The following is a 22964-nucleotide window of genomic DNA, read 5'->3' as shown; positions in this document are numbered from 1 at the left end:
CAGTAATTCAGACTTCAGTAGCAAAATTGCCATTAGATTTGGCGAGGTTGATTCATTTCTGTGAATTAGCTCAACCTGTCATTTTCAGTTAATTAATTAAAAACTATGACGCGCCTCTCCTCGGGAGACCGGTCTCTTCCCCGTGCATGAACACTGGTGTCCTCGTGGGTCCAGGAAGGATGTGTTGAGGGACTCCCGCGCCACTAGAGACGTGAGCTGCCGGACCCGCGATCCGGATGGGAACCGCACCCCTTTACACGGCCGTCGGGCCAGGATGCCGGGCCGTCCATCCCTTGCCAGCGCTGCGGCCAACGAGAGTGATGCGGCCGCTAGAGGAAGCCGCCGCCCCTCACGCCCCAGACCGAAGAGGGGAGCGTGTGCGGCCGCCGGACTCCCTCCCTTACCTGGACCCTTCCTCCATGAACACTGCCCGACCCACACGAACCCCGCAGCACGACGAGGACACCAGATTCCCTGTTAATTTTGGACACTCTTCCCCTTTGGCCACCTTTATCCCCTGCTTTATTTGATTTTATGTTAATAAAAGCCTCTCCGAGGCCTGACGCAACGCCCACTGTGTCTGTCTTGTGCTCCACCCGCGACAAAGGTCACATTCAGATCTGCCTCCATCCAATCAACAGCTAAGGACCTTGATATCATCAAAAATATGAAGATATATTGTGGGTTAGGAGTGTTGATTTTTTTTTAGCTGTATTTTACTTATAATATATATATATATATATATATATATATATATATATATATACACACATTTTTGAAAATACATGGCAATAATAAATGATTGGAAAAAATATCTCCTCTTTTTGAGAGAGAAAAAAATACTTTGTCAAAAGGTTGAAAAATATCAAGCTATACTCTTCTCATCTTATGTTGCCACAACACACGAAAACACACTCAAGAGGCAGGCAAGTAGGAAGAGTGAGGTAGAGTTTGCTCCTAAACACATACTCTCTCTCTCTCTCTCACACACACACACACACACACACACACACACACACACATTGTGATACTGGCAGCTGGTACCGATCAAATACTCAGGGGAGGTGAGTGTCTGTGAACAGTGTCTGGTTACCTGTTCCACCTTGAGATCTATGGATCACCCCCTGTGCCACACACACACACACACACACACACACTCATAGTCACAACTCGGTCCCCCCTCGCCAATCCAACCAATCCCAGCTAATACAGCAGTACAGGGGGGCGTGTGGTGAACCGTAACCTGGGGCGACCGGAGAGTATTAGTGCTCGGGCTCCAGCTCTTTTACGAAGAGAGAGAAAGACTGCGGTGGCTAGATATGGCTTCATACACACACGCACACACAAAGAGCTGTGTATACTGCAGACAGAGGGGAGGGTCACGAAAACTGCAGTGTGTGTGTGTGTGAAAAAGAGAGAGTAAACCAAGACCTGCGAGTAAGATACTGCTCTGTTCAGGTGCATAAAGAGAGTGAGGAAGAGGGGGAGAACGAGGCCTCCTTTGCCTTGTTGCCATGACAACTCCAGCCTCAGCTCTCCCTCTACAGTGCCATTAAAACCCTCAGGCCGTCAATCACCCGCCAGTAGGGAGAGCATGTGCATGTGTATGTGTGTGTGCGTGCATGCGTGTTAAAAGGGAGGGACCGAGCTTTTCAGCGCTCGTCTCGTTTCTCACTGATTACTGCCATCATCTCATCAAGCCATTAAACAGCAGCTCATTTTGGTATACACACCTCTACACCAGCCACTAAATAACAGTACTCATGTAAACATAAACATACACACACAACATGCTCTCTCGAGTATTACGCTTCAACACGGTACTCAATACCCACTGCATAAGTAAACAAACACTCGAGCATGTTCATATAAACACTTGGGGTTTACACCAGTTGCAAAACTAATATTCGGCAACCAGTGCTTGAGAAAATAGACACACACGTGGCTCTGATGAAAAGTACTGTGTGTGTACCATGGTATACTATGACATCTGTATCAGATAGAAACACCATGGTATTGTGTGACTACCATATTCGCATACCTCAGCAAGTGTGAGAATAATAATAATAATAATATATCTAAATGTTATCGGGCAGAGTAGCGGGACTTGAGGCATCTCTAAATGACTTGGTCCTGTAAATACACTCTTCTTTGAAAATGGACCTCAAAGGTCTGTGGGTGTACCATGGTATACTATGAGTATCAGACAGAAACACCAATGTACTGTGACTACCATATACACATACCTCAGCATTTCCTAAGTGTGAGAATAATAATAATAAATAATAAAAAAATAAAATATCTAAATGTTATCGGGTAGAGTAGCGGGACCTGAGGCATCCCTAAATGACTTGCTCCTGTAAATACACTCTTCTTTGAGGATGGACCTCTTAGCAGCTGTGCAGGTTATTAAAAATGATTCAGCTGGCAGAGTGCAAAGAGGCAGGTGAGGATCTGACCCTTCAGCTCAGTCCAGCATCCTTAACCTTTCACATCTCCTCCTTTCCAACTCTCTCCTGCTGGCATTCTCTCTGGTGACTTCCATATCCCTGCTTTTCGCTCATTCCCGTGTGTGTCTCATCCCTTTTACTCTGTTCCCATCTCTCTCGTACTCTCCAGTGTAGCTGGAGTTGAGTCTATAAAGATTAGCTGGAGAGACCTACATGCATAATCAAGCTTCAGACAGATGTGTGGTTAACTGAATGGGAGATGTGCGAGTATAAGAAGGTGTGAAGAAAAGTGAAGTGAAAGTCGTGAGGTGAGGCTAGTCCACCAACTAAATCTTATCCAAGCACAGAGCTAGCAGGACCTTATATCCTTTCTGTGTATGTGAACTCTGGAGGCCTAAAAATGATTTCTCTAGTCTGTTTAAAATGTTGGTTTTTAATTATGTGTAATAGATCAATAAAGAAAGAAAATGTAGTAGAATTTATGAGGAGTGAGGTAATCATGGTTGCCAGGTCTGTGTAACAAAACCACCCTAATTGATATTCAAAACTAGCCTAATCACTGTCCAAATAAAATTGATTACCAAAACAGTCGCTGACATGTTACTTTATAAAGTGATAATTGGACTAGTGACAGCAGGTTAACCAAAACTGTCTTTCTGAGCCAAAGCACGTTCATCGGGTCATTACGTTCAGCTCAGATCTGTGGCCTGGAAACCAATTTAACGCAAACATACAGATAGCATGAGCGAGTCTGTTCACATGAGCCGCACATGTCGGTGAGTGCTGACCCACTCGCTCTCACCTTTCACAGATAAGACAGAGACAAACACCTGTGTAGGAAAACACACAGCAGATCCATCTCGGCAAACTTAACTCCGGCCCTGTGAACTATTGATAATGAGGCTAATGTGCTGAAGTACTCTAACAGAACAAGACGGAAAAAAGAGGTGAAAGCCAGGCCTTGTAGCCTTTCATTAGGCCAATGACATCCCCACAGGGAGAATACTGTGTCACAGACCACTGTGAAACAAAAGAAATGAGGGGACAGAAGCGGCTGCCAAAACCACACTGCTAATTGGATATAATTAATGCCATTAATTAGGCACAGAGAGGGAGGGAGAGGGAGGGAAGCAGTTATGCAAAAGAGAAACAGGAGAGGGATGGAGAACAGTACAGGGACAGCACCGAGGAGTTTCTGGTGTGCGCTCACAGTGTCCGATTCCTCTGTGACCCGGGTAAGAGGGGGTCGACAGCACCTTGGAGCACACCTTTAGGTCCATCGAAAATCCGCAATGCAAAATAAGGCAGTGCACTTTTAAACTCGTAGTTGCAGGGGGAGTTACAGGCAATGCCCCAGCTAAAAGATACAAAAGAGGACTGAAAGAAGGCATATTATATACAGTTATATATTACATACAGTACACTGGTTGCTCCCTTAATCCACAGGCAAAGAAGTAAACACATGATGAGTTTGGCTGTACTTGTATTCTACCGACTGACATACAGATGTATGACTGGGGTTGGGACAATATACAGTATGTATGCATGTACCGGTATATATATGGTGTGATCTGCTGCTCAAGAAACATTTGTTATTATTAAAAAAATTGTGCTGCTTAATATTTTTGTGAAAACTTATCTAATCAATTAAATGCATGAAAAATAAAATTAATTAATTAACTGAATTAGTAAAAAAAACAAAGCTTCTGATTAGTAGTACATGATAAATGTATATAGTGCACTATAGTGTTGTCAAAAGACCCGGTACTTCGGTACCAAGTCGGTACTAAAAATTTTTTAAATATGACGGTATCAGGTTTCTTTAAGTACCGGTAGTACCGAGGTCCCGTTCAAACCCGGTTCAGCGCTATGATTTCCGCGAAGAAGAAAAACGAGGACGGAATCTCAAAATCCAGTCATGAAAATGAAACTTACATTTTAATATGGACAGCCATGGAATTTGTCAAAGTTAGCATAAATTAATCAAATCAAATCTCCATATGGACCAGTATCTGTAAATGTTAAGCCACAAAAGTTGTTTGAAAAATGAATCAGTGTTCTGCACGTCTCTGTGTGAATTAATGAATGACAGAGACGTGCGGGTTTGTTTACTACATAGACTGAAGCACATGACGCTTGCATTCATTTCAGCATCTGAGCTTCAGAGTTCTCTCTCCATCAAGCGATCTGAACTTTTCAGTTCATCTCAATGGACGCACAGCGCACCTGTATTTGATGCTCTGTAAACTCTTTGTGAAGGAGCACGACTCACCGTTGCTTTACTGATAGCGCTGTTTCTCACACATGCAAAGAGAGAGAGAGCGAGAGTCTTACCACGCTGAATCGACACGCTATATGTAAACTATTCTTTGTTGTCTTCTCCCGTCAAAATAATGGAGTTCATTTAGAATTATTAATATTCATTTTCGAACAAGCAGAAGACATATCGGTTTCTCCGGTAGTGGGCGGAGCTAATTCGCAAATGGCAATTTCATTGGCTGGCGCTGATCTAGTACCTTCCCTGTTTTGATTTCAGCAAATCAGTTTGACCGAACGCAGACAACGTGATTAGTATTCATGAACCCAGCAGCTCATCAATTCAAAGTGCATTGTATATACATTAGTATGATAGTAGAATTAGTAGTAGTATTGTCTTTTAATAATAATTAATATGATCTATTACTATTTTTTTTACAGAAACCCTCAATGACCAAAAATATCTTAAGCATCACCACCAGTCTTAAGTTCAGTTAAAATGACAAATATGCATTTATTAGGCCTAAAAGTTAATTTTTACATAAAGGCATTGTGCTAGAAATATTACTATTATTTAGTAAAATGTATGTGATACTGCTACTACTGCTGAAAAACTTTATTTTTTAAAGAAATAAAATCACAATATTTCTTCCATGTTTTAATTCTAATAGCAAATCCCCTTTATTTACCAGAAATAAAATGTGTTTAAATTTCATAAATTAAAAGACAAATTAAATTTGGGTGAAACTTGTTTACTGTTTTTCATAATTATATAACTTGTAGAAAAACTTTAAACACAATTGTAAATAAGTATAAAGAATGGCATTGGTTTTATTTTTAGTGCTAAAAAGTTTTTTTTTAAATTAGCATATTTTTGTGTTTTGCTTTGGTACCGAAATTGGTACCGAGAACCGTGGATTTTCACTGGTATCGGTACCATGACAACATTATATTTGGTATTTGGTACCGTGACAACACTAGTGCACTACTAATATATATATATATATATATATATATATATATATATATATATATATATATATATATATATATATATATATATATATATATATATATATATATATATATATATATATATATATACATATGCAGTGTACAAAGCTACAATGATTTTTAATATTTATTTTGGGCCTTTTGCCTTTATTTTGATAGGACAGTAAGTGTTGACAGGCAGTGATCAGGAAAGGTCCATTAGCCAGGACTCGAACTCGGGACGCCAGTAGTGCAACAGAGCTAAATGTCAGCGTGCTGCCTTGAGGCTATCAGTGCCGACAGCTACAATGATTTCAAAAGTACTGGTACCTACTCAACTGCTATTAATATCTTTTAAACTAAAAATGTGAAGAAACATCTAATTAAGTAATACTTGAAGGTTACATGTCACTAGCTGGGTTTCCATCCAAAACTGCGAATTTAACTTAGGCGCAGAATTGGAATAATCGCACCAAACATTTGCGATCAAGCACTGTTTCCATCCAATGAGTCAAGAGAACAAAATCCTCACTTCCTGATAAATTATACATCACCAAGAAAAGTAGGAGAAACTACTGAATATTATAATTTTCCTGTATAATTAATTATCTGCACCTCGGAACGAGCAGACCAAACACAATGAATGCGGATATTGTTTTTGGAGGTGGATGCTGCTGTTTGGGAACACAGTTGTTTAACAGTTCTGGGAGGCAATTATACAAAAATATTTTGATGACAGACAGACTTTCTCTGGCATTTCCGAATGACCATATAACAACATTTCAGATGCTGAGGAACAAGATCGGTCCTCTGGTTAGTCATGATTTACCATCCCATAGTGCAAAGTCACATGACTTTTTTGATGTGCCTAGAGTAATTTATTAGCAAAATGCATTTCCATCTCCCATTATTCGCATTAACCCTTTTTCGCACAAGTCAAAAACCACCTCAAGCAAGCATAAAAACTTTTTTTGCGTTTTGGCATTTTTATTTGAAATTAGGCATTTCCATGACTCGATTCTGATGAGATACTTCAAAATGTGCATAAAAGCAGTGTGATGGAAACCCAGCTACTGTTTTGATTGAATTTCTTTATTTATATCAACATTTAACTTTAATGTTTAACAATTGCATCATCACAGTATCATTTAATTCCACAGCTATTTAAAGTGGCTACTGAAATTTTGGTATGTGACACCCTATGCCATACTAAACCAAGGTATGACTGTGCCACTGTGTGAGAGGTAGAGAGAGAGAAAAAATGGTGACGTATATAAAACTAACATAGAATGAGCCATCCAAACTAATTTTTGTCACCCAAAAGCCTTTAGCGACACACTCCTCCTTACACACTGACCTGAGATCAAACATGCAACAAATCCTCCTCAACACTTTTGAAGCGACACAACGAGCCACTACTGTAAATAAATATGGGTGAACACTGTGGGAAATTTGATTATAAATGGGAGCAGATTAAAAAATTGTGTGTCTTCTCACTAACTTACCACAACCAAAATCATTTTATTAAGAAGCAAAGTTATGACCAATCCCATACAAACAAACTGAACTACAGTACAGAAGGACTTTTCAAGAAACTTCTAACAGGCAAAACAAGTTATAGGAGAGGAAGACTTCTTCATTAGGTTCACAATATCGCAAAGAAAATAAACTTTTCGGTCATCAGCCATTCTTCACCACTGGCAGTCAAATGGTACAGATTTTGCTACACTTGCTCACTTCAGCCTTGCTTGAATTTCATTGGCCTCACTATGACAAAAACCAATTCGACAAGCACACATTTCAAGCGACCGTTTTTTTGTGTGGTAACTCCGGGTGCTCCAAGCTAGCTTTCCACTAACGCAGGGTGCAAACACACAGGTCAGATAAACAGCCGGCCACAACATCTCTTAATCCAGTCTAAAGCTGGATCTAAACCCGTAAAGAGTGCAAGAGCTCAAAGGTTGGACTGACAGGAAAGCAGACATAAACATCTTAGTCCATACAGATGCTACTGGTTGTCTATGAAACTGCCCGCCTGTAATATAGAGCTGAAAGCAACAGGGGGCGCTCTGCAGCAAATACACTTCCCTGCATTTCATGCTGTATGACCTGCCTGTAAATAAATCAAATTACCTCATTAATTGACATAAAATATGTATGAAAACTTTCTTTTTTTCTATGAAACCTCAAAGTTGATATTTAAATTTTTTCTTCTTCTTTTGTGTTCTACAGAAGAGAGTCAGGCAGAATGAGGATGAGTTAATAATTACTGAACTTCATTTTATATTTTCTTTAAAAAATACTTGGGAGAACAAACGTGTGGCATTTAAATCTGCTCTGGCCCTGATCATATGCTGCAGATAAAGAGAGTGCAGTCGAATGAAGTTGTCAGGGCTTCCTCTCAGCAGCTGGCAGCTTGCGAACAGGCACTTGCATGTCATTGGGGCAACCTGCACCAGCGTCTCCATGAATAAATAACAACACACCTCGAAATATCCCTGCAGGCCATGCCAAACACAACAGCAAATACAGCTTTATCACTGCCTCAATGTCATGGAATTTCATCCCTCTATCTCTCTTTCCTCTGCTATGCTGGTACTTTAGACAGCGTTACGCAATGAACAGCAACAGTGTGTGTGTCTTAGTGTGTTGTAGGGTGTGTTAGGCATTAACTATACATTCAGAGTGATCTCTGTTTTCCTTTATATGTTCAACCCCTCCCTTACGGTCGATGCTCCTTTTCCATCTAACTTCTGGATCTGATTTGAGGTACAGCTCATGCACGCACACTTTGAACGTTTAAAGGAACTTCCATGTCATTTGTAATCATATCTATGCTGACACACTGCCATTACATGGTACGACTGCTACAAATCATTTTAAGAGTGTATTTTCAATACAACATGATTTATTTTCCCATTTTGTGAAACATCATTATAAAAGCATGTTTTTAAGGAAAACCAGCAGTCTCAAACTGGGAAACTTTGCCTTTACTAAATTTTACCATAATAACCATAGTTACTGCCACAAATCCAATATTGCAATTGTTTAATCTGGAAAATCATAATAAATCTGTATGGAATCTAAGTGCAAGAAGCTTTAGAATTTAATAACAGTGACTAACCTAAATTGTTTCTTAACGGCTAAATATTTTTACATATAAGATTTTAAGATCTGATCAGAAACAATTATTCATTTGTTTTATAATTTTTGACATTCATTGTAAATATTTGATATAATAAAAATAATAATAACATCAATAAAAACAACAAAACAGACCCAATAAAGTAGAAAATTGTAATATTATATTACAATTCAAAAGTCTGAAGTTAGTATGATTAAATTTTTCAAATTGATTAATTAATAGCGAAGATATTGTTAGAAAAAAAAATCAGTTTCAAATAAATGTTATATTCAATTCATCAAATAATCATGAAACAAAATCATGGTTTCCATTCAACACTGATCAAAATAAGAAATGTTTTTGATAACATATTAGACCTTCATACACCTTTGAAAGGGGCTATTTCTAAAATATTTGCCATAATCAATGCAAAACAATCCCCTTCAGTGCGTTCACTGAAGGCGCTCTGGGAGGAGGAATTGAATTTGACGCTGGAGGAAAATATTTGGGATCTAATTCTTGCCCGTATAAACTCATCTTCTATAAATGCTAGGCATACCCTCATCCAATTCAAGGTAGTGCACAGAGTTCATTGGTCTAGAGCTAAACTAAGCAGAATATTTCCTGGTTTCGACCCAACCTGACTTTGCTGCTTAACTGAACCAGCTACCTTATCACATTCTTTTTGGTCCTGCCCGAAATTGTCTGATTTTTGGGGGAAAATCTTTGGGTGCTTTTCGGTTATTTTCTCCTTAACAATAGACCCTAACCCATTAACAGTACTGTTTGGTATTTTGCCAGAATCTGTTAGTCTAAACGCATTGCAAGCTGATAGTGTAGCCTTTGGAACCTTACTGGCTAGGCGACTTATTCTTATGAATTGGAAGGCAGCAGCTCCCCCTTCTTACCGCCAATGGGTTTTTGATCTTCTGTATGCTCTCAGGATGGAAAAGATTCGGTTCGCATTGAAACAAAAGCCAAAATTCTTTCTGAAAGTCTGGGGCCCTTTCCTAGAGTATTTTAAGGAGTTAACAACAACTTAATATTTTTTTTTTTTTCTTTTTTTTTTTTATTATTATTATTTTTTTTTATTATTATTATTTTTTTTTATTATTATTATTTTTTTTTATTTTTTTTGTGTGTGTGTGTGTATTTGTATGCATACAATTATATTTATCTTTGTAATTTTATAATCTTACTTAATGTATGTTACATTACGAGTGTACATGTACCTGTTATTTATGCTATATAACATGTTATTGTTACTCTCTGTCAGACCCAAGATGAACCCAATAAAAAAAAAAAATTAAAAAAAAAATTAGAAATGTTTCTTGAGCACCAAATCAGCATATTCAAATGACTTCTGATGATCATATTTAAATTGTAATATTTCACAAAATGTCTGGTTTTATTGTATTTTTGATAATTAAATAAATACATCCAAAAGAGGACTATAAAGACAATAAGAGAGTTTTTTTTTATTTTTTTTATTACGGACCCCAAACTTTTGAACAGTATATAATTATTAATAAGCAATAATAATTATCTCTCTAAAGTTTTAGTTAGAATAACTAACAATAACATCTTGCAGAAACAATGGTTACCACTGTATATTTTTAAATGGATCATTATGACTTAGAAAAATAATACAACACAATATAATACAAACAATGACAGTGCAAACCTCCAGGCTACAGACTGACCTAGAACCACAGACTTTAAGACCCCGGGGGAGAGAGAGAGAGAGAGAGAGAGAGAGAGAGAGAGAGAGAGAGAGGGACACACACACACACACACACACACACACACACACACACACACACACACACACACACACCTAAGAAAATTCCAAGCTCTCCCTCCCCCTTCCTGCTCTATGCTAATTCTGTGAGTGAATACACAGGCCGCTGAGTCCCAAGAGAAGGAATAGTGTCACTTGCTTCTACCCTTCCTTCCCTCCCTCTCTTACCCCCCCCCCCCCTCCGAACACCCCCACCCCCCTCTTCTCCCAACAGGGGATGGGTGTCAGCAGCTTGCAGAAGCTGTTGCCATGGAGACAGTTCCTGTCTGCACTCCGTCCCCCAAGCATCCCAGATCAAGAAGGCAGAGGAGGGAAATAGAGGGATAAAAGAGTGAGAAAAGAAGAAAATACAAAAGTGTGTGTGAAAAACAGAAAGTAAGAAGGAAAGAAGAATCAGTGCAACTGAGAAAAGAACTGCATTGGTATGGCCAATATTTGGCTAATTTGGGCTTATTGACTTGCCGCCAATTAGGGTGCTACTCCTACATTGTCAATGCATAATGCACATTATCTGTTAAGATTTTAGTAAACTACAGTAAATATTGAGTAAAATAAATGTTAATAATGTCAAATACTCTAGTTTATTTTAGTAATATTTATAGAAAACTGGAGTAAATGACTGTTTATACACACACACACACACACACGCATATATTGATTGCTTTGATCAAATTCTAAATATGCAATAATGAACTCAACAGGATGATCATTATCACCATTATGTTTTTTTTTTAAGATAATGATCCGCTGACTGAACATTATCCTGCTTGTATCACACCAACTTACCAAATAAATAAATAAATGGACATTAAATATTAATTTAGAGCTTTTATTATGCAGGAATAAAAAGACAGTAGAGTGATACGACAGACTTCCACTGCTACTTAGTCAATCGTCTTGTCAATTAGCATTGACCATTAGTGAGAAAATCCTACTTTGCCATGGATGACGGACAGGAAATGAGACAGCAAAACACACTAGTGACGGAAGAGTGCCATCGTAAAAGTATCATTAGCACTTCAATCCAGTCGGATCACATATCAAACTCTGTCGTGCTGTCAAAAATGACATAGTTTGATCAGCTTGCACCCTGTAAACTCCAGAAGTTCAATGCGTCTGTTTCCAGTAGCTAACAGAAGTCAGTTGCGAGAACAAAAGGGGGTTTCCTGCTCTGGTTTAAGGGAGCGATATGTCATAACAGGACATGAGAGATGTCACTTTAAACTCTGAAACACACGAAACGAGAACAGAGGAGGAGGAGGCGGCGGTCTGGCCTGAGGAAAAATAACAGATGTCTTTGTCCGCTGACTTCTGACTTTGTTTTAGACCTCCATTACATAAACCGTGATACCTCAAACAGTCATTTGCGCCCCTCAGGTGTTCAGTGCCGAGGTAAAGCAAGGTAAAATAGCTCAGCCAAGTCACTCCATTTCCCTTACGCAAGTCTGAAGCAATAACTCCTGTGTGAATATGAAGTGAGCGCATTAATGGATGATAATGCAGGGGCTTGGGAGGTCTTGTGCGAGATAACGGATGACTTTTGCTTGCATCTGGTCGGCTCATCTGTACCATAATTGAACCAATCAGAGCTTCTGCTCCTCAGTCACCTTCTCTGTCACCATCAGAGGAGAAAGAGGGAGAGAGTGATGGAGGAGGGGGGGGGCAGCAAAAGGGAGAGAAAAATTCCCTCTGTGCCTTAGCCAGATTAAACTGGCTTTGTAATCTGCTTGGTTTTCACCCCCTTGTCCTCAGATCCGTGTGTGAGTGTGTGTGTGTGTGTGTGTGTGTGTGCGCACACACCGAAAAGACAGAGAAACACACACTATAACTTGAGGGGGGAAAGGGGGAGTAAGGTTTCCGTTATAAACAAACCGCACATGTTCCAGACACTCCAACATAAATATAAATTAGGAAAAAGATAAAAAAGGAGGTGCAAGAGATTGTGTGTGTGTCTGTGTGTGTGTGTGTGTGTGTGTGTGAGAGACAGTCTGTGTGTGTGTGTGTGTGTGTGTGTGTGTGTGTGTGTGTGTGTGTGTGTGTGTGTGTGTATGAGAGAAAGCTGGACAAGGAGCACGGGAAGCAGTGAAAAAAAAAATAGTGCGTATCGTAACAGGAACAAGGTGGGAGAACACTGTTTGCACACACACGATCTCTCGCTGTCAGTCTGATGGTGTTGATGACAGCAGGAACCGAACAGAAGATGCCAGGAGGTGACTGCTTCACACTGCTGCCAGATAAAGAGAGAAGAACACATCACACATTGCTATAGTGGGCAGAAGAGAGGGTGTGTATACAATCAGCCCTCCCTTAATAACACTCGCTGGCGGGGAAGACCAAACATGCGAACGTATGAAATTGACGTGTGTCACGACTGCTCACTGATGGATTCGTATTAATCTACACTTTCGGTACAGCATCTCTGATTTGTAGAGGACAAGAACGAAGCGGCAAACAATTTGGAACTACCAGCAGCCTGCCTGCATTTCATGTGGGTCTGCTTTCTACTGTCCAAACAACTATTAGAGTTAGTTAAACTTTGTCAAATTGAAAGAACACAGAGTCCTTGAGAAACATTTTTGGTCTATTTTAAACTACTAGATTTACAATGCAATGCCCCAAGACATCTGTCCGCATGCTACGGCTAGTATGTACTGAAATTAAAATGACAAATGAAATGTTTTAGAAGTTCAGATGGAAAGAAACAAACACAGAGGAAGACATTCAGAAAGATATTTAGAAAGGGGGGGGGGGGTAAAGAAAAAGTTCAGAAAGAAAGAAACAAAATCCGAAAGAAATTAAAACAATCTGAAAAATACAAAAAGAAAGAAAAGAATCAAGAAAAAAATTCAGAATAAATTATTTATTAGTTGTTGATCATTATTTGACCTCACTAAATGACTGTTGGGCGTTGGAATAGTCAATCAGTTGAGAATAATGAAAAAGTCAAATAGGTTGACTGAAATTATAAAGTACAACATAGACATTGAAAAACAATTACTGTTTGAAAACATAGTTCAACAAGTGTGGCTTTTAATTACAGTAATATGACAAATGCTGAAAAAATTTTTTTTTGATACCCTAGCTTACCAAAACTTACAAGAAAAATACAATAAAATTTGTATAAATTGTAAACCAATGCTTCAGTTTTAAGTTCAGGAGGCCAATTTCTTATGAATGAATCTAGCCTTAACTGAGAGCAGAGTGTAAGCATGTTTGTGTGAGTTTAAGAGCCTGTTCATCATGTTAGTCGTGACAATCACATCAGACCTGTGACCTCTCTGACACACACCTGCAACCTTGAGTAATTTATGATACAATGAAGTCTTCTTTAGGTCGCAAAAAGGAATTATCACAGTAAAACATAGGTTGAGGCGCACCTCACTGATCGATTATGTGTTCTTTAAATTAGTCAGTTAGTTGACCATCATGACCTTTGAATTACTATGATAACAAAAATAGAACATGGAATAAATTCCCACAATAACTGTGTCATCATGTGAGGTAAAGAATTTCAGACAACAATGCCCTTGGATGACAGAAGATAGTGAAGAGCAAAGGATGGTCTAGAGCAATAAGAACAGCAGTATTTTGCACATTAAAGTTACCATGGACACCATGCCCAACGTGTGCCTTCTGTACATGCAGACACGGCCAATTTGAGCCTATCTGTGTGTGCAAGATCTGCTTATAGCCTACTGACAAGAAAAGTCCATGCTAAAGTCACCAGGAAATCAAAAATGACAATTCTAATTTTTTGACAGTGTTGAAGTATTTATTATAAATTATTTAAGTTAATAGATTAACGCCAGTAGTCGTACTTGTACATGGTGTATTGAAGTCTTTCCACTGTTGTGACGACATACATTTTGATGTTTATTCATCTGTATTTCATGCTATAACTAGCAGGAAGAGATCAATTTCATGTTTGAACCGCAAGAACTGAGGCACTACAGTGATAGGTCACATTAAAGAGCCACACAAAATATATTCATTCTTTCTATTTCTTTAAAAATGACCAAATTTGAAAGCTAAGACTTCCAAAAGTAACCTGCTCTGTCTTGTTGTTCAGATCACCTGTCAATCAAACTCCCGGCAAAGCGATAAAATCCCACCCTACATTCCAGAAGCCGTTTCACTCCGATAACTACATTTCATGCCGACTTTAAAAACAACTCCAGAGGTTGAAGAATGGCTGAGAACACATCTAAAACAGCAGATTCCTTCCTGTACGTCTCCATGAAGAAGATCCTCAATAATTCATTGGGGGTGAAGCTCACAGACATCAGGTAGCAGAGAGGAAACGCATTCCTCCGTAACAGTAATGACTTGGATAAAAGAGAAATACATCCATTTGTTGAATAAAATTTTAATTTTGCAGCTTTTACAAACATTGTCATTACTCTAGTCATTACTGCGTTATTCTCAGCTAAGTTCTGATGAAGTCATGAGGAACTAGACCAATTGTCTTAAAAGATCTTGAACAGATTTTAAAACTTTAAACTGATCCACGGACAGTGAAGGAGAAAGAAAAGCAAAATATAGTCAGGAAATGTTGCAAGCTGCACTCAAACTTGTTACACCGACATGAACACCACAGCTCAAAAAAATGAAAAAAGAGGAAAATGTGGAAAAAGGGAAAAAAATTGTTATATAATAATCATAATTAAATAAAAAAGAGAAACAGAAAAAAAGCAAAAAGAAAGGATGAGGAAAAATGTAAACGGAAAATGAAAAGAAACATATGAGCACCACATCTCAACCTGTAAGAAAGGAAAAAGGTAAAAAAAGTAAAGGCAAACACAAGAAAAAGGAAAATGAAAAGAAACACAAGCATCGCATCTCAACCGGAAATGAAAAGAAATACTGTCTTAACAGGGACTGTAGGGTAGAGGTCTTCACGGGTCCAAAAATTTATGCCCGAACCCAAAAGAGACCTGTAAATGTACTACACCGAACCAACCCGGACCCGTCTGTTATTTGAAAGCTACGAAGACACGGACCCGACTGGACCCGATTGTCACATATTCCACCTTAAATTGCTATTACAAGTCAAAAAACCTGTTGCAAAAAATACAGCTTTTTGTCTTACCTAATAGCCGTAGTCTCTCTTCTTTGTACCTGATGCATTACAATCTTCCGACAAGAAAGTTATCCATGTTATTCCAAGTCCAAGCTTAATCCACTCATTATTTTAGCTTCAAAAGTCCACTTGATGTCACGGTGACGGATGACAAATGCAACTGTGCACATGTACATTCTGACTCGAGTTAACTCGCATAATAACTTCGACTGTTTGCCCTTTTGAACTATAATAACTATTGCTCGTTCAGTGCCATGACCGCTGACGTTATTTATTTGCTAACATCTCTGTGCTCTCTGCTCTGGGTCTAATGGTTAGAGAGTCGGACTCGCAATCGAAAGGTTGTGAGTTCGAGTCCCGGGCCGGCAGGAATTGTAGGTGGGGGAGTGCATGTACAGTGCTCTCTCCACCCTCAATACCACGACTTAGGTGCCCTTGAGCAAGGCACCGAACCCCCAACTGCTCCCCTGGCGCCGCAGCATAAATGGCTGCCCACTGCTCCGGGTGTGTGTTCACAGTGTGTGTGTGTGTTCACTGCTCTGTGTCTGTGCACTTCGCATGGGTTAAATGCAGAGCACGAATTCTGAGTATGTGTCACCATACTTGGCTGAATGTCACTTTCACTTCACTTCTTATTATAAAAACTGGTTGCCATAGAAACATGACACGTGCTCGAAACTGCACATGCATGCTAGCCGGATCATCCTAAAATATGCTTTTGATGCAATTTGAGCGTCATAGAAAACATTCATGTGACAGTTCACCTCAGATTTTGTTGCCGATTTGAAATATATTAAATATGAGTGTGTCAAGTCTGCAAGCATAATTACCTGTTTTTATACAGTCCATGATTATTACCGTGCATGCACTTGCATTAACTCTGAGTCTGCGCGCTCTAACGGCAGAAAGAGACCGATGACTCTGATCGCACGGGTATTACACACAATGTTAAACAGACCCGGGACCTGAAGTAATAGATTTGGACCCGACCCGGATCCTGCATGATTCGTATCCTGCATGATCGCGTTCTCGGCGTGATGATCGGTCTGTGTGAATTGAATGCTGACAGGAGGACAGTTCAGTTTCACTAAAGACACGCGATTGTAAACTCGTGATTTCAAATTATGCTGTGCTTTATGCATTTGCCCACTGTCATCTAATGTATAAGTATGTTTATTTATTTTTAATCAATTTTCAAATTATTTAACATTTCTTAAATATTAATTTAAATAAATAAAATTATGTCGGCTTTATATCAGCCACCCTGCTTTCCAAGATATCGGCATCAGCTGTCAAAAAACACATATCGGTCGACCACTAATTACATTTCTGTGTTTTGTTGGCAATCAACACGTAAGTGCAGATAATGTTAACAACAAAAACCTGCTCGCGACTCTTTAGCTCTGTTCATGGCACGCTTCCAGGAGCTTGGCTGTTTTCAGAGAGAGGAGAGTAAAGCTGTATCTTTATTTCAGAAATCTGATAAAACTAAAGACTCTACAGAGATATGAAGGATGCGGTACTACTCCATAGGACCTCAAGATTAAAATGAGATTGTGTGTTATGTCCCCTTTAAAATTTGGGGCCACTAAAATTGCACAGAGGAATAACTAGTGCAACACCACCAAAATGGAAACCAGGTGATTGGCAAAATGTTCTATTGCAGAAGAGATTTTAATCGTGTTATGCCTGGTTACACTATGCAAGCAGTGGTGCTTTTGCAGCAAGAAAAAATCTGGGATCTTTGTTTTTCCTTCATTTCTTTCCTTCCCTTTCTGCTTTATGTCTATTTCCATTTCTCTCACTCTCTTCGCTTTTCTCATGCTGCAAGAAGGACAGTAGGTCAAGGAAAGAGCGAGTGGTGTGCTGGGGTTTCAGTGTGGTATAGAATGTAAATGAGGTGTGTAGCGAGACTTACTGCGGGTCTCCGCCTGAGATCTAGCTGTACCACAGCTGTGATAAACCACTGCCACGCTTCAGCCCTATTCCAACCTAGTATCGACAAACAGCGCAAGAGTATTATTGCAAATTAAGCCTGGTGTGTTTTGAAATATTTTAAGGTGTAATAGTGCCTTTAACGTCTGGATTTTTTATTGGTAAATTAATTGTCATTGTCTGCCTCCTTAATTGGTCTGGACTGATAAAACTCTTTTTTTCTTCTGCAGTTCTCTTTAAACTAAAGTCAACACCACCAAGTTCAAATGTTGGTTCAGAGCGAGGCCGAAGGGACCACATGCTCTTGCTCTCTTACACACACACACACACACACACACACACACACACACACACACACACACACACACACACGTAACGGTGCAGGTGTAATCATCAGGGAACCATGAGATGCTGCTGGAAGGTAATCAGACAGTATTACCGTCACTGGCTGCAATATATGAAAGACTGTATATATAATATATAATGATAATATATGAGACCCTACACAACTTCAGATTAAAAAAAAAGATCTCTAGGAATCATCATCTTGCTGCAAAACTGACACCTTTTACAATGTACACGATTTCAGCATCCAGACCACACTGCAAAGATGGAAAGACATTTAGACCCTATTTGCACTTGTCAAAAATTTCTTAAATAAAAAATGAATAAGTAATATTTTTTTAAAATAATAAAATTAACTGCTTAAGCTACTTTAATATAATGACAATAATATACACATTAAAATTGGTTAAATAAAAAACAATATATATATATATATATATATATATATATATATAAAATTTAATTTGAACATGTTTTTATTATTTGTAAAAAATTATTATTATGATTAAAAATAGCATTCATTTTATTATAATCTATAAATAATAAAAAGTGTTTAAGAAACTTTACATTTTACATACTTTACAAAGTGACATTACATTTTACTATTTAAAATTATTATTATTATTATTATTATTATTATTATTATTATTATATAAATATCAACATTACTTAAAATAAGCATTTTTGTCAAATATTATTAAACATCAATTTTGATTAAATTAAATAAGCACTTTTTTATATTATTATTTATATTATTATATTATTATTAAATATAAGCAATGCTTAAACTGAAAAACATTTTATTATTATTATTAATAAAATCTCAGCATTATACTGCCCACTGGTCATTCTGCTAAAATCATTAGCAACAGACATATTGGGTGACCATTAATTTGAACCCTGGTGGTTTGATTGCAGTCATGTGGCTGGATTAAAGAAAAAACAGAAACAACAGCCATACCAGCTGAGCTTCTCACTCTCAATCATGAACATTTCCTCTCCCTATGTGTCCCATTAATTACTGCCTCGATGAGAGCTAACGAACACAACTCGTGTCAACAGCTATAATGTAACAGTGTAACTGGAAAGCGAGTAATCTGTTGTGTTGATACTCTCGTTTGTTGCCATTAGTCGAGGCGGAGCAGAGGTTCTCAGATGAAAGGGGCTACGTAAAACACGCATGTGCCTTCTGAATAAGCATAGATTGCGTTGTACACAGATGTAGAGTGTTGCACCCCTCTTGAGAAAACAGCCTGCCATAGGCCCGGTGTCCAAACACACATAAACATGCAGCATATGCGAACATGTCTGAGTGTGTACAGGCACTCATACCAACACAAACACACAAAGAAATGAAAAGCAATCCATGGAAGCCTCTATTGGTTCAGGGATGGGTTTGGATGCCCAGCTGGTACTTGAGTCTGGTGTACTGGCGCCACCCCTCACAAGCTGCTACCAGCCAACACGCTACAACAGCACCAGACGCACGCCGCGCCAAGAGCATCCTGCCAGCACCGCCTGCCAACCCTACCAGAGAGAAAGAACATTTGTCTGAAGAACGAGAGAGGCTAACGGGAACGAGTGTAGAGGAGTAAAGGGTTTCAGAGTGATTGAGGAAGACCAGGAGAAAGAGACGGGAAAAAGAAGTCTGGTGTGAAAGATCTGGGCTGGTATATGAAAGGTTGCAGGTTTGATCTCTTATTAACTGTGACACTTGTGCCCTATAATTAAAAGTTGACAAAATCTGCTTAAAGTTCATTTGAATTCTTTATCTTCAAGGAAAACAGAACAAACATGTTGATGACTTATATTGCACTACGCTGGCTACGTTTACATGCACACTTTTTGGTTCAATCGGACTGAATTCATTACAATTGATGAATCTGATTGTAGTGTTTACATGAACGCTAAATAAAGTGATTGGGTTGATGTGCACGTTTATATGTCACAAGCTTCAAATTGGAATAGATCTTTCTTGACGTGCACACTGCTCAAATAGTGAAAGTGAAAGTGAAAAGTGAAAGTGACATATGGATAATATAGAGTTTCTCACTGTTTGCACTTAATAACTACTCTTCTACACGGTTTCTTTATTTGTTTTTAACAGAAGAATTAATATTTACCAGTTTATGGATAAATATACATATAAACCGCTGTGCTGTGCTGCTCATATTTATCATGCAAAAAAAAAAGCTGCTACCCGCGGCCAAAACAGGTTGCCTGTGGATGAGTATCGAAAACAAGGTTGTCCTGCTCCACTTCACATTTGCCAAGTGAAATGAGAGTTTTAAAATGACAGGACATGTATTTATACAACGCTTTATTCAAAAGGAAGAGCTGCTCATTCCGTGCGTCATACATTATTACATTATTTCTGCATCATTGCACATGCGCAGTTCTTTCAGTTTCGTGGTTCAATCCAATCAAGTGTTTACATGCACTCTAAATCATATTGGAAGAGGAATAAACCACCCCTTTCAATCATTCAATTCAGCTCAATCGGATCGATTAAAGTGTTTATATGAGCGTTTTTCAATCCGATTGAGCCGTCAATCTGATTACAAACAGATTAATTGGGTGCATATAAATGTAGCCCCTGATTTATCCAATTAAAAGGTTTTTTGAAACGAGAATGTCCCTTTCTTAATATCACCTGCAACTGACTCAGTATTATTAGTTTACAAAAAACTAAAACTGAGAAAATCTAAAAGCATTTTTAATTGAAAATTAAAAAAAAGAAAAATATATATATTTTTTTTTTAACTAAAATAAATGTTAGACAAAAAAAAACAACTTCTTTATACTTTGTTGTCTCTTACTTCAAGCTCAAATGGGAGAAAAAAAATCAACACTGTAAAAAATTAGACAGTTCACCTTGAAGGCTCAACCATCAGGATGTGATCAACACAGTGAGGCAGAAACTGTAAATTGTGTTAGGGTCATTCTTGTCATTTAGACATGACACACACGGCCGTAATAAGCTGACGCAGTGCTGGTCATAAGAGGGTGTGGTGAAGAAATCTGCTGATGTGCCATCTCGTCCAATAAGTGCTGACCTGTAGTGCCTGTATACCATATGCACAAAGAATCAGAAATTCCTGACACAAAGCATCAAGCATAACATCTCTTCCATATTAATTTAAGTTTCTGTCCCTACCTGCTACTGTGGCAAAAGAAAAAAAAGTAATCTAAATCTAGTTCCACCCATATTCTATGCTGATTGGACCAAAATCCAGCTCCTTAAAGCCTGATCACGACTAGTTAGGACATGGATTAGGAACAGAAAAGATCTCTTCACTTATAAGACTATGCACCCTTCCAAATACTCCTCGTTACCCTCTGTTACCTTCTTGATACTCAACTCCAGTCCTCCTTCAGAGAGTCTAGATCAAATATTAACTACTGAGCATGCTCAGTGCAGTCCTGTGCGCCTCACTGGATAGCAATCATAAACAGCCAGTGGCTTTAACTTTTAACTCACGGCAGTGCGCCAACATGCACAAGCAAACAATACTTTTTTTTTAAACCTATGTGTTTATGTTTCATATTTGCTGACAAAATAATGAAAAAAGCTCTCTTCTGTTCGGCCTGCAATTTCCATAGGATAATAAAAGACAGGTGAGAGTATGTGAGAGAAAATAATTTAGGACATGTGTGTTCTTCTCAATATAGATTCTTTAACTAGGGATTCTCTTAACAAATAGCCTTAATTCTCCTCCGTTGCAAACGTGCATGTGAGTGCGCGTTCCTTCATTATCATTATTCCTGTGTGTCGTCATACTGCCTGCACTGCCTCTCCTTCCCCCAAGCTAGCAAGCGAACGGCATCATGGGGGAAACAGCAAGAATACCCAATCAATCTTCCCCAGAGAGAACAAGAGGGAATGAGGGGGAGGGGAAGAAGAAAGGCAGACACGCATACACAATATCTATATAAAGTATGCAATTTCCATATTTTACTACAGTAATCTTCCTGATGAAATCATACCAGCCGCCAACCATCAGAATGATTAATTGGAATCCTAATATTCTAGACTACCACAATGACACTTACAGAAATATCTACACTGGGGACAAAGAGTGTGATTGTGATCGAGATATGCTGCAAGCAGGGCTCGGACCTCAATGCGTATGAAGCAACGTCTGTTTAAATGTAAACAAACCGTTAATCTGAAGAATAAATATTGCTTGCAAATATTAAAGAGAAAATAAAAAAAATGTTACATGAAAAGGACTAGGCAACAGGTCGTAAACCATGTATTAGTGTTGTCAAAAGACCCGGTACTTCGGTACCAAGTCGGTACTAAAAAAATTTAAATGTGACGGTACCAGGTTTCTTTAAGTACCGGTAGTACCGAGGTCCCGTTCAAACCTGGTTCAGCGCTATGATTTCCGCAAAGCAGAAAACGAGGACGGAATCTCAAAATCCAGTCATAAAAATGAAACTTACATTTTAATATGGACAGTCATGGAATTTGTCAAAGTTAGCATAAATTAATCAAATCAAATCTCCATATGGACCAGTATCTGTAAATGTTAAGCCGCAAAAGTTGTTTGAAATATGAATCCGTGTTCTGCACGTCTCTGTGTGAATTAATGAATGGCAGAGACGTGCGGGTTTGTTTACTACATAGACTGAAGCGCATGACGCTTGCATTAATTTCAGCATCTTTGTGAAGGAGCACGACTCACCGTCGCTTTACTGATAGCGCTGTTTCTCACACATGCAAAGAGAGAGAGAGCGAGAGTCTTACCACGCTGAATCGACACGCTATATGTAAACTATTCTTTGTTGTCTTCTCCTGTCAAAATAATGGAGTTCATTTAGAATTATTCATATTAATTTTCGAACAAGCAGAAGACATACCGGTTTCTCCGGTAGTGGGCGGAGCTAATGCGCAAATGGCAATTTCATTAGCTGGCGCTGATCTAGTACCTTCCCTGTTTTGATTTCAGCAAATCAGTTTAACCGAACGCAGAC

At 38.6% G+C, this 22964-nt stretch overlaps 1 protein-coding gene across 3 annotated transcripts in view; it reads right to left on the bottom strand.

Annotated features, from left to right (window-relative positions):
• Nucleotides 1-22964, bottom strand: part of LOC132154670 (single-stranded DNA-binding protein 3-like) — a 71162-nt gene that overhangs the window by 21660 nt on the left and 26538 nt on the right. The window lies entirely within an intron of this gene.

Source organism: Carassius carassius, chromosome 12 (genome assembly GCF_963082965.1).
Source record: "Carassius carassius chromosome 12, fCarCar2.1, whole genome shotgun sequence".
NCBI classification, from domain to species: Eukaryota; Metazoa; Chordata; class Actinopteri; order Cypriniformes; family Cyprinidae; genus Carassius; species Carassius carassius.
This window is presented reverse-complemented; position numbering and strand designations above follow the sequence as displayed.